A 10,398-nucleotide genomic window follows, 5' to 3' on the forward strand; every position below is an offset into this window, starting at 1 on the left:
ATGAAAGTACATTGAAAGGTGAAATAATAAATTGAAGAGCGATGATAAATCAATTCTTTGACGTTGATTGATTGAATAAAAAATAATGAAACAATATGGTCTGAAGGTCATATATCTTCGAATATTAGAAAGTTTCATCCACCATCGTGTTGTTGAACACTATTTGCAATTTAATGTTAATGCGGTGACTTGTCGGTTACGAGCAGAAGGTCATTTCAGGCTTCTATATTCTATAATACTATCAACAGATATCTGGATAGAGACACCTCGTCACATCAAGCTACGAGAAAGTATATCATCATCTCACAGAATTCTACTCGAACACCGCATCGAAATTCTTTTCACCCTTTTTTTCTTCTTCCTCTTTTTTGGTCCCTTTTAGCTCTCCTTTTTTCCTTTTCCTTCCTTCTCTCTCTTTTTTTTAGCGGGGGCGCGTGGAGGCAACAGCCTGGGAGGCAAGGCCCTTTCACACCCCTTCCCGATCTCCTTCTTCCCCCTTTTCTTTTCTTCTTCCTCTTCTTTCTTTCCCTTTCTCTCCCCTTTCCCTTTCCCTTCTCTCTCTCTCTCTTTTGCGGAAGGGGGGGGGGGGGGGAGGCCCGCTCACCCCCGCTGGATCCGCGCCTGCATCTACATTATATCTACTAACGTTAGACCCTAATAATGGATCTAGAAGATTGATTGACCTGGTCTCAGTGACGGGTAAACTTTTTTTTTCTCAATTACTTGGTCTATAACCATGAAAACCGTCTAATTTTACTTTAGATTTTCAAACAGTAACAGTTACGACCTAAATTAGGCCTAAGGCCAAGGGCTGTACTCTACATTTTAATAGACGTTAAAAGATGGGAGTTGTTGCTACCTTGTTTGGCGTTCAACAATAAGGGATAGAGCAATGTCGATCTGGCGCTGCTCAGTGGCTGCCGGGCTCACGATCAATTGGGCATAAAGAATTTCCGTTTCGGTTTAATAAAATTTGGAGTGGACTATTAGGCTATTATTATTATTATTATTATTATTATTATTATTAACAAATTTAACGTTAACGTTAGACTTAACTTAAACTGTTGTTTCTCTGTGATACAAGTGGGATGGGAACACTTTTTTTTCAACAGCAAAAAAAAAAATCTTTCCCCCTTTTTTTTTTCCTTTTTTTTTTTTCCCTTCTTCCCCCCCCCCCTGGATCCGCCACTGATCACGGGGATAAAAGTATACAGCTATGTAACAAGTAAATTTCTAAGAGGGAAAATTCCGACTTAAATAAATGATAATGATAAAATACCAAGGAATTTAGGAGTTTCATGGGTACCAATTCAATGGAAATTTGTATTAAAATAAGAGCCCCCGTCAGCACTAAAAGAGCCGCCGTAAGAAGGCTCACGGGGCTCTTTTTTTTGGGGGGGGGGGGGGAAGAACCCACGTGGACAAAAAAATAATTTGAGCCCTGGTAAGTACATTATGTCTATTGTAGACTAATCATGTTTTTAATGGTGTTTCTACTGATATTTATTGAATTAAATGGAAATTACGAAATAATCTGTCATTGATAAGAGATTTGCCGTGTAGGTTAAGGCCCTTTTGGCGTAAGGAAAAAGATGAGATACGCGTTAAGGCCCTTTTGAAATTCATAATTATCTTTATAAATAAATCGAATTTCAACAAGTAAAGCACATAATTTTAAAGAGAATGTTGAAATCTATAAGGTGATGTTAATAACTCAATAACCCCCAAATGTCTTCAAGTGGGAAATTGCTATGTACCAAGCAATTTACCAAGGTCGTTGAAGCATAATTATATATCATTTGTACAAAAGTATTCCAATTTTACTACCATAATGCTACCATGCATAATGTTTTACGTGTAATTTTACTTTGTCACTGATGTATACCTTGTAAAAAAAACTGCAATTCGGCTCTCGGGCCGCGAATGTTTTTTAATGAAATAAACCATTTAAAATAAATAAATAAATAAAAAAAAAATCAGGTTAAGGCCCTTTTGGCATAAGGCCGACGATATATTCTCTCTTTCTCCCTCTCCCTCCCCCTCTCTCTCCTCCTCTCTTTCTCTCTCTCTCTCTCTCTCTCCCCCCCCCCTCTCTCTCTCGCTCTCATGCTTAAAGAAAATATGAATATAATATTCGGCTTTGATTATTAAGGACAAATTGAACATTTTATCAGTATTAAAGGTACTATGTCCCATTTGCAGGCCAAAAAAATGAAAAAGTTAAATTCCAACTGCATTTGAAAGATAATACTAATTTAGAACTTCCCTAAAAAAGGTGGGGCTTGAAAATGTCTTCAAGTGGGAAAATAACGACTATTAGTTGTCAAATCGACTTTAGGGCTATAAAGCCTAAAAGTAATAGTCTTGATTTTCAGACAATACCGAATGGTCATACCTTTTATGCTGCGCAAAGATTCAATCAGTTTAATCTTGGCCATCACAAGAAATGGGTTATTGATGTAGACAAATGCTCATGTACCCTTTACAACTCTTTTCATGTATGTTATTACCAAAGAAGGAAAAAAGCCAGTCAGTCACTCAATAGTGTCTGACAGTGAAGTCTAGCAAGTAAACGGGTTTCCTTGCATAATTTGAATATGAGGACACTGCTAACGTTTAAATTTCACAGATAGGACATACATGACATATTCATAATTCCTGCAAAGTTCTACAGCATTTGAAGTTGGCTGCAAAAGGGACATAATACCTTTAAACAGAGAGAAAGAAATGGGGAGGAAATGAATCAAAACGAACATTTAAGATACATGAACATGGTGACTTGTCGGTTACTAATGGCAGGATTTGACATCTACTCAATCCATCAACAAATAAGAAATCTAGCTGTTACAGCTAGATTTTCTTTTTTAAAACCTTCTTGTATGTGTATGTACTACAGTAGTACATACACATACAAGAAGGTTTTAAAAAGAGAGATGCCAGAATGATGACATTGAAGATGATTAAAATTTTGAATAAAAAATAATCAAACTGTGTTCCGATGTCATATTTAATAACATTTTAGAAAGTTTTATCCACCAGCATGTTGTTGAGCACTATTCGCAATTTAATTTGAATGCGGTGAAGCAGAAGGTCATTGCAGGCTTCGATTTTCTATAATACTAGAAGCTATCTAGACATTTATTCAACATATATCTGGGTAGAGACACTTTGCCACATCAAGCTACGAGAAAGTAAATCATCATCCCACAGAATTCTACTCGAAGACCGCATCGAAATCAGGTAGGCCAAACATCCCTTACGTTATGCTTGTTGCACATGAGACGTCTTTCTGATCCTGTCAGTTTGTAATTGTATTGAAAATGATATCGATAATTATTGTTTAGGAGCGTTAACACAAAAAGTTCCTTATCGCTTATTATCTAACAGAATGTGATGAGAAACATAAAACTATTAGATAGGTGAATCATACTTTATTACTGAGGGAACAATTATGTTTTAATGGATCTTTTGAAAGTGGCAAGACAGGACGACAGGTTAATTGCACCCACTATAAGCGTTTTTCGGTAGTTGAGATTCTGGATTTGGGAAAAATTAATGTATATTCAGTTGTTTAGCGTATAGGTCTGCATTTCTTCAGACATTTGTTCGCCCCTTGTGTAACGGGCTTTTAGTGCATATTAAACGCGGGAGGTCCCGGGTTCGTAACATTAGAGGGTGCTTGTGTCTTTTAGTAAGGCATTAATCCTCATTACTCACACAGACTTACACCTGCCTTCCTAAATTGTTAATTGCTTTCGAACTACTAACTGTTTTCAAACTCTAGTTTGGGCATGAGCCATTATTAATGCATGTTTGTAATTAGGTAAAATGTACCAAAAATTGGTTAAACATTTAGTGTTGGTTTTATTTCTTACCCAATACACATCTATGATCCTTTATAGTTTTTACCTCCTATGTGTAAAATGTTATGCAACTGTTTGAAAGGGGAAGTCTACCATGATATTTAGTTGGTTTTAGTAAAAGCGACACAAACAAATTAGTAACATTTGAGCACTATCCTATGATTTTTATAGAAAAGTTACATTTTTGAAGTTTTCATCAGTGAAACACAAATTTGCAACACTGTTTTTGTCGATTCTTGTATAAAGTAGCCGTTATCAAAAGCAGTCATAAAGTTGCTCATCTTAGCACTGGTGGTGATGATGGCGGTTTGTGTCCTTGCTGATTCAAGCGGAGGCTCATCATCTATGTCTGAATCTGAGAGCGGTAAGATAATTGTCAAGCACAGACTTTATTGAGCCATTTAATTTGATTTGTTTCAGTAATAAATGTCTATAAACAAGCTTGCAAATAGCTACAAGGGGCAGGGCAGAGTTGATTGGTAGGATGCGATTGCAACTTGACTTGAGCTTGATATCATGGACCATAATGCCTAATCTGGTATGCACTATTTAATCAGTTGTAGAGGCTATTTTTTTAATGAAAACAAAATTAAACGATAGACGACCCTTACTCTAAACCTAGCTCTAAACCAACCTTGTACTGTGTACTAAACATAACAAAGAAAATTAGCTGCCTTATCTAAATTACGTTGTAGCTATTTTTAAAAACGTGCCTCTACAACAGTACTGATTAAATAAGGTCTACCTGAAAGCCCTTTCTAAGGCGATATCTATTATGAAGCTAGTATGCCTATACATCTTGGGGCGCGTTCATGCTTGATTTTGACGGCCAGAATCAGGCATCTGTTACGCGTTTAGTTTAAAACACGGTTGCGTCTTAGCTCACTTTTGTAGAATCACCGAAAAACGGCGATCACGATCGCCGATCGTAAACTCACAAAAAGATGCGTTTACAATTTGTAAACGCGTTTTAAATGGGGTCAACGCACTGACCTCTAGTGGGTCTACGTAGCATGCACAGTGAAGGTTTGCGAATCCAGCTGGAAGACCAATTAAGGCCACACACTGAGAATTGCCTGGGGGAGCCAGAGAAGTAAGCATGAACACTACATCGTGGAACTGCGATCACGATGAGCGTTTACGATGAGCGTTTCAGATCGCTCATTCTGCCTTCAAATTTAAGCATGAACGCAGCCTTGGTTAGTTTAGACCGCATATTGGAGAGAGAGAGAGAGGGGGGGGGGGGGGGGGGGGGGGGGGGAGGGAGAGAGAGAGAGAGAGAGGGGGAGAGAGGGAGAGAGAGCGTTGTGGCACACGCATACGCACGCGATCAAATGTCAATTCATTGAGCTCCAAATAGTTCCTATCCATAATATGTGTGGAACTATTTGGAGCTCCTTTGATCGCGTAAGTGTGCGCTTGTTACAACTATCTCTCTCAGAACGCTATGGTTATGACCCCCTTTATGTGTTATGCGTTATAGCTGGAAAGGATTGTGTTTACAAACTAATTGTTAAATACCCCAGTGGGTTACCCAAAAAATACTTTTAAACTTCACCTGCACATAATCACCATGATGACGACACTACGCAATCTAAAAGTCATAAGCTTCTAATTAAAAGCAATTATTGTATGGATATTATATATATATATATATGTGTGCAGGCGCGTACGCAGGGGGGGGGGGGGGGTATTTTTTTGTGTAAAACCCCCCCCCCCCTAAATTTCCCTAAACCCCCCCCCCCCCTTTTGGATTTTTATTTTTTTTATTTATTTTTTTATATTAAAAAAAAAAAAAAAATTCCCATGGCTGACCTCAAAAAGATGTCCTTACCCCCCCCCCCCCCAACAGAGCAAAATGTCAAATTTTCAAATTTCGATACCCCCCCCAAAAAAAGTGACCTCTTACCCCCCCCCCCCCCCCGCTTTATTCAGCGGCTGGCTGAGTCGATTTATAAATGTTAAACCCCCCCCCCCCCCTTGAAAAAATCCTGTGTACGCGCCTGTATATGTGTATGTTTTGTGTATGATTTTTGTGAAACCCCCCCCCCCCCCCTTTTGATTTTTTTTTTTTTTTGTAATAAAAAAAAAAAAAAAAATTTAAATTTAAAAAAATTATGCCAATGGCTGACCTAAAAAAGGTGACCTTACCCCCCCCCCCCCCCCCCCCAACGGAACAAAATGTCAAATTTTCAAATTTTGAGACCAAAAAAAAAAAAAGTGTCCTCTTACCCCCCGTTACATGTCCCGTTACTCGACGATACACATTCGACCAATATAGGGTATTGCTGATTATCTTTATATCATCATGTTATTATATTTAGTTGAATCGGGAGATATGGACACCACAGATGTCCTCGAGAATAACAAAATTTGTGCTGGGCTCATGGACATAATCGATCTAAGGACACCTTGCCTCCGCTGAGGGGAAAAAGTAAGATTTACCATGAATTACTTATAATGTATTACTCGCATTTTGAATTACTGTTAGCTCAACATTATTATATGTTACCATTTCTTAAGTTACTGGGTAGGGGTGGACGTGCCCCACTCATCTCACTGAGTAGTCAGAATGTAGACAAATCCAGAAAAGGCCAGAAAGGAGAGAAAATGAGAAGAGGAAAGGACGAGAAAATAAAAGGCATGGAGATGCGAAGGTCTAGGGTTCGAATCCCGACATGACACTAATATCCTTTGGCAAGATATTAACCTGCACTTGCTACTCTCCACCCAGGTGTCAAATGGTTACCCGGTAGGATGCGGCCGTCATTTTTGGTCAAACAGCTTGTGAGCGTAAAGTGACGCCCGGCTGGAATGCTCTCCAGGGAGTGTAGACTGTGCACACAGTGTGTGCGGGAAAGCATGAATCCAATGACCGGGGTAATAGTATATTTGTAAAGCGCTTAGAGACATAATAAGCGCTATATAAAAAATTAAATGTTATTATTATTATTACTAGGCCTACTATCTTCCGCACCATACCCATATCAGTAGGCTCGTAAAGCTACCACACAAAACAAAAAACGATACTGAAAAAAAAAAAAATGATGACGACTAACGAGAAAAAAATAAAGATACAATTGTTTTCATAAATGTATTATTATCATGTGTAACGAACGGTGGCCCTCAACGTAATTTCATGAATATTATCGCCCTCCTGAGGCTGAGCCTAATTAAGAATCTTTAGCTGACCAGTTGGGAACTCTCCTAGGATTATCTTTCCCATGTTCATGCACGCTGTATCATAAGTATTGCTATATTGTATTTATATTTCAAGCGCAGACCCCCACGTTTCATGTAACAGTGAACTATACGTCGTTTTCATTTGTGTTATTTTTACAATTTTATTACAAGGCATCGGCGGAGTAATTGGTAACGTCTAGTGAAACTTGTGGAACAACACATCGTCATCGTACAATCAACGTTTCTCATTTCATCCATGACACGGAAGCTCATCGAAACTGTGACAGCCGCCAACCTCCCTACCCCCGAAAAATATAAATTAAAGGTAAACACCAGTTTTGGAAACATCCCCCCCCCCTCTCACAAAGTGAAATGGAAGCTCTTATTACCCATCATGTGAAAGATGTGTTTTGACTAATAATAATAATAAATATTAAATAATAGTGAACATTTATAATGCGCCATGTCTGTCAAAACTGGCACTTCAGGCGCAGTTGTGTGGAGATTGTATAATTGTGGGCATACGACGTACACCTTCAAGCAATTCAAGAGAGAAAGTAAAATACACATAAGTTAAAGTTTAACATACTTCAGGACATAATTTGCAATAATAGAATAATACAAACCAAAGCATATTACAAAGCACACTATAGTTTGCAGCTGTCAGTATTTCGAAATATGTCCAATTCTTTTACTTTATGGTTGTTAAATTTGGCATGTGCGTGCATGTATGTATGCGTGTATAAATTTATGTACATGTGTTTGGGTATGTGTGTTTGTTTCATGTTCATGCGCGTGTGTGTGTGCGTGTGTTGTGTGTTGTGTGTTCGTGCGTGCGCGATCGCGCGTCATTGCGTAAATTAGTGTGGGCGTGTGCTCGTACTAGTATATGGCTATCGCCGATCATCCCCCCCCCACTCCTCGGTACGGATTTACGCCCCTGACCCTAATGCTAACCCTAAACTTTCCAATAGGCTCAACACGCACCTAACCCTAATCTGTGCCGCCGAAAAAAATAACGCTTCCCGGCATACTATTGGAAACATAATTAATGCTATTTAACTTTTAGGTGTAGGCCTATACCAAGTCAAAGTAATAACCGTACAATTAATCAACCCAACCCGGCTCTTCTATGGCTCCAGCGCCCCCTTTAGGTCAACGTGTTGCCCAAATCAGCGTACCACTGCAGTATAGTTTTAGGACAAGTAGCAGTAGATAATTCATTGCTCGGCAATCTTGACTGTATTTGAAACAGAACATCCAATATACCTGCTATCTACACTGTCAATGAAAACAAACAAAATAATGGACCTCTTTACCCAAATGTGTAGGTTTTTGTTGAGCACATAATGATTCTGCTCGGGTATACAGGCGAGGTGTATAAGCCCATATTAGGCCACATCAAATAAAATAAAAACATGTTTAGCGTCCTGCCTTTTTGAAGCAAAAAAAAAGAAGGAGAAGGTCTTTTTTTGTTTTATGTTTTCAAAATGGCAGCTCGGTACATTTTCTTTCAGAATTTTTTGTATTTGGCCTCAGAAGGTCTTTTATTTTTCAGGCCGGGGGGGGGGGGTGCTTTGTACAGATTTGAATGTGAAAGACCTTTGTATCACCTCGTGCAAGTTTAGGGCGTACAACTCTGTAGTAAGTAAAACTCTGTCCATCATTGCTTTCATGTTGCAAAGTTGTTTACAAACTGTATTGAATGGGACTGTAGAAAGTGAATAACACTTTTAAAACAGCTAGCTGACTGCGCCAGTCGTCAACTAGCTGCGCCAGGCTCCCCCCCCCCTAATCATGAAAGGCCCTTTTGAGGAACGACCACTCCAAATCCCCCCCCCCCCCACAATAGGTCCCTATTTTCTTCTTTGGAAAAAATGACTATTTTTTAATTTTTGGCTTTCCCGGCAAAATATTTGAATTAATTCTCTCTTATGTAGATTGAGATGCTAAGAATTTATTTGATTAATGGGGTGCAAAACGGATCGAGCTTTTTCCTAAAGGGGGGGGGGGGGGTAAGACCCAGTAGCTGATCCAGGATTTTCCAAGAGGTGTGGGGTACCGATATTTGAAATCGCGCCGAACAATATTTCACTCGGTGAATGTTTTACTCTTTTTGTTGTTCTTTGATGTTGGTCATCCCAAGAGAGGGGGGGGGGGGGGGGTTTAAATCCCTTAACCCCCCCGTAGATCCGCCCCTGGGGTGTTTCGGATTTTCTTCCCTTGTCTCTTTCTGACTCTCTCTCTCTCTCCCTCATTCGGACTGTTAAAAGTATTGACTGTAATTATGTTTGGTGGGTAAAACAGAATATTGCCGCCCGTACTTTGTATAATACTTTACTTTGTTTATAAGTTCATTGTAAGCTTATTGTATCGATCAATTAAACGAATAGCAATACATATGTACTTTGAGTGAGATAAAGATGGATTTAACATCTTTTTTCAAAGGTTAAAACAACTAATGCACTAGCTGGGTATCGAACCCGATCGCTTATCCACGAGACACTAGTCAGTATACACTGCTAATCTCCATGTATTTTTTTTTTTTTTACATTGATACGTATTGTAATTTGTCGTAGATGTAGCAAAAGACGTATTCTACCTAATTCAGAGAGTCGGTTGTTAAAGAAAGAGTATAACATGTCAATAAAAAAAGAAATGGACAAGTCAATATCATGGGGTGAAGAATAAAAATGATACAAATAACATGGGGTAAAAAGGCGTATAGCTAGGAATCGAACCGAGTACATTTACAAATGAAGCGATCAGTCTTATCCACTAGACTACTTTGCCTCACTGCTATTAACTGGTTCTCTTCTAATGTTAGTGACTTGAGTATTATTTTTGTTTCTTTACCTCCTCAGCCGGAACTTTATTATCCCATTTAAAATACGTATAGACTATTTACAATACAAGTAAAACGAAACATATGAAATATATACAAGATCAAGATAATTTCTTTAAATGATCATTATAACATTTCTATTACTTTCTTAGCTTTTTCATTATCGAAGTATTTAATAATTCTGTTGTATTTAGAATAGGATTTCAATGATGAAATCAAATTATTTATATACCTCTTTGGATTGGTTGGTACTTCCCCACTGAGTTCCGCTTTACGTAATCTTTGTATATTACAAGTTGTGCATAATGAAATTAAATAAGGTAAATTTTCTGTTATGTATTTTATATCCAGTCAATACCATTTTCATATCAATTTCAATTTTTATTTTAAAGTTGTAATATTGAATTCTTGTGATAATTTTCCAGAAACTTCTCAACTTCTTGCAAAGAAAAATAAATGACTTGGAGTATTATAAATATAATAATTATTTTGCTTTGACTATACTTT

Source organism: Strongylocentrotus purpuratus, unplaced genomic scaffold (assembly GCF_000002235.5).
Source record: "Strongylocentrotus purpuratus isolate Spur 01 unplaced genomic scaffold, Spur_5.0 spur5_scaffold_21, whole genome shotgun sequence".
NCBI lineage: Eukaryota > Metazoa > Echinodermata > Echinoidea > Camarodonta > Strongylocentrotidae > Strongylocentrotus > Strongylocentrotus purpuratus.